Source organism: Zalophus californianus, chromosome X, assembly GCF_009762305.2.
Source record: "Zalophus californianus isolate mZalCal1 chromosome X, mZalCal1.pri.v2, whole genome shotgun sequence".
NCBI classification, from domain to species: domain Eukaryota; kingdom Metazoa; phylum Chordata; class Mammalia; order Carnivora; family Otariidae; genus Zalophus; species Zalophus californianus.
Window position 1 is genome coordinate 580,194 of NC_045612.1, and position 3,049 is coordinate 583,242.

A 3,049-nucleotide genomic window follows, 5' to 3' on the forward strand; every position below is an offset into this window, starting at 1 on the left:
AAGGTGAAGACACTACACTACCTCAGTAGTATTTTAAAATGGGAATAACAAAGGTGTACCAACAAGAATGTTGTAAAGATTAAATGACATTATACATGTAAAATATCTAATATGTACCGGCCACATAGTAGAGTAACCAAATGATTTTACTTTCATTATCTTGTTCCACCCAACATCCTTCCAGTCTGGTCCTTATGAACACATACATGAAGTGACCTTGTCATGGTAGGTACCAGCAGAATCAGAAAAGGGTCAAAGAAAAGCCTTTCAAGGCCAAAGAAATGAACCAAATGCAGTAAGACCCTGGACTAGGGAACGAAGAACCCAAAGTTACCCCAATTACCCCAACACTAGGTCAAGGAGGAGGTCAGGCCTGGGAAGCTACAATTCCATGACTCAAGTTCCAGCTCCTAACAGTATAAGCCAATCTTGGATAGTGCTAATTAGTACAGACGCATAGAAATACCAATAATCTGGATGGAACCTCTAATGTTACAGATGATGAAACTAAGGCCTAGAAGGAGAACAGAATGTGCAACAATCCCACAGCAAATCGTGGGATAGAGCAGAAAGAACCCAAATAACTCAGCCCTAAGTCCAGTGTTCTTTATTTCATGAAGACAGACCTGTGGAATAAAGTAGAATATCCAGAAACAGACAAGTACGCAGAGGGGGCATCTCAAACCACTGAAACAAAGACAGACTTTTTAACAAATAGTGTTGTGACAGCTGGGTAGCAATTTGGGAAAAGCTAAAATTAGATTAATATCACAAACCATATACAAGAATAAATTCCAAATGGATTACCAAAATAAATGTTAAAAACCCTAAATCATGTAAGTACCAGAAGAAAATATGGGGTAATTCCACCTTTAACTTTGGTGTAAGGCATTCTATGACTCATCCAGGGAAAAAGAGAGAAAAGGCCAATATATTTGACCATTTATGAAAAAAACAACAACATAAGTCCTGCAAAAATGATACCAGAGCAAATTCAGACTGTAAATTCAGCTTGAAAAAATTCAGCAAGATTATGTCACATAGACAAAGTCATGCTGAAAAATGGGCAAATTAACCAAAAGATGTAAAAGTTTCCTTTAAGCATGAAACATGTTCAACCTCACAAACACTAATAAAATTCAAAATAAAACTACTGTGAGGGGAAAGCAGTAAGATGAATGGAGACCTATCTGAGAGCTGGGGGATGGGGACGGGGTAGGGAAAGGACACTGGAGAGAGGGTAGAGCAGAGTAGGATAAAGATGGAGCAAGGGGCAGGCAAAACGATTAAGGACCAGAGAAGGAAGGAAGAGCAACATAATTAAAAAAGAGGGCCATGGGGCGCTGGGGTGGCTCAGTCGGTTAAGCGTCTGCCTATGGCTCGGGTCATAATCCCAGGGTCCTGGGATCGAGCCCTGCATCGGGCTCCCTGCTTGGTGGGAAGCCTGCTTCTCCCTCTGCCCCTCCCCCTGCTCATTCTCTCTCTCTCTCTCTCTCTCTCTCATAAATAAAATATTTTTTTAAAAAAGAGGGCGAGGCCAAAGGACATTGAGCAGGGCTGGAACTCTGAGACATGGGGTTTATACAGGCAGAAGGAAGAAAGGGAGACAGGGATATTGGAGGAGAGACACACCCTCCACTCTGAACACACGCAGGAACCTGCACAGGGAGGGGAAAATGCCTGGAGGTATAGGAATTGCAGCAGGACTGGAGTAGTAAAAACAAATAGGCAGAGGGATGGAGAACTGAGGAGTGGGAGGCAGGTGGATTGGAGAGGGGCAGAACTGCAGACCTGGGGAGACCATGATGGGGAGGGCATTGGAAGAATGAGGAAAGTGGCCAGAGCTAGAGCACTGGGGAGAGAGGAGGAGTTCCAGGACTGGGGAGATGGGAGAGGTTGCTGGAGTAGAGAGAGGGGAGGGGAAAGAGAACTGGGGAGAGGACTGGACTGGTGTAATGGTGCTGGGGGAGTAAGGAAAGTGGGTGGGGCTTGAGACTAGAAAGAGGGGTGTTTGTAGAGGACCTGATAGAAGAGAGAGTTTGGAAGGCTGGAAGGGGCAGGACTAGAGGACCTGGGACAGGAAGAAGCTGGAAGGGGCAGGACTAGAGGACCTGGGACAGGAAGAAGCTGAAGGACTAGACATGGGGTGGGGCTACAGGACTGGGGAAAGGGGAGGTGGTGGAGGGCTGTGAAGATGACTGATGCAGGAGGAGAGAAGAGATTGAGCAGGGAAGTTGGACTAAGGAGGTGGAGGGGCTGAAGAGTGGAATGGAGCGGTGGTGGAGGGCAGTGGGAGCTTCTATATAGTAGTAACAAAACCTTAGAATATGAAATTAAATAGTACCATTATATCAGAATTAAAAAACATAAAGTACGTGGTAGTTAGATAATGAAATATGCTAGTTACCATTAAAAACTCCAAATCAACGGAGAGAATTTAAAGAATGCCTAAATAAATAAATGGAGACTTATGCCATGTTCATGATTTGGAAGCACCGATATTGCTAATGTTTCTATATGTCTGTTTTCTCCAAATTTAACTATGGATTCGGTGTAGTCCCAATCAGCATTCTCAGGTGCTTTTTAAAAAAAAAGAAATTGATCAGCTGATTGTAATATTTTCATGGGATTTTCACAGAGAACCCAAATACCTGACACAACCTTGGAAAATATGAATGAACATAGAAGACTGTTTTGTGACCTACAGAAAACAATCATAATCAAGACAGTGTGCTGTTGGTCTAAGGATAGAGATACGACTCAATGGAACAAAACAAAGTAAAAAATAGAGCCATAAATTTGTTGTCATTGAGTTTTGAGAAATCTACCAAGGCAACCCAAGGGGAAAAGAATTTGCTTTTCACAAATGTTGCAGGAACAACTACATAACTATATGAAAAAGTAAATCTCTACCCTTACCTGTCACCAAACATAAAAATGTATTTTAGATGGATCATAGATCTAAACATAAAAACTACAACTATAGACCTTCTCAGAGAAAATGGGAGGATATCTTCATGACATTGGGAGAATCAAATATTTCTGATAA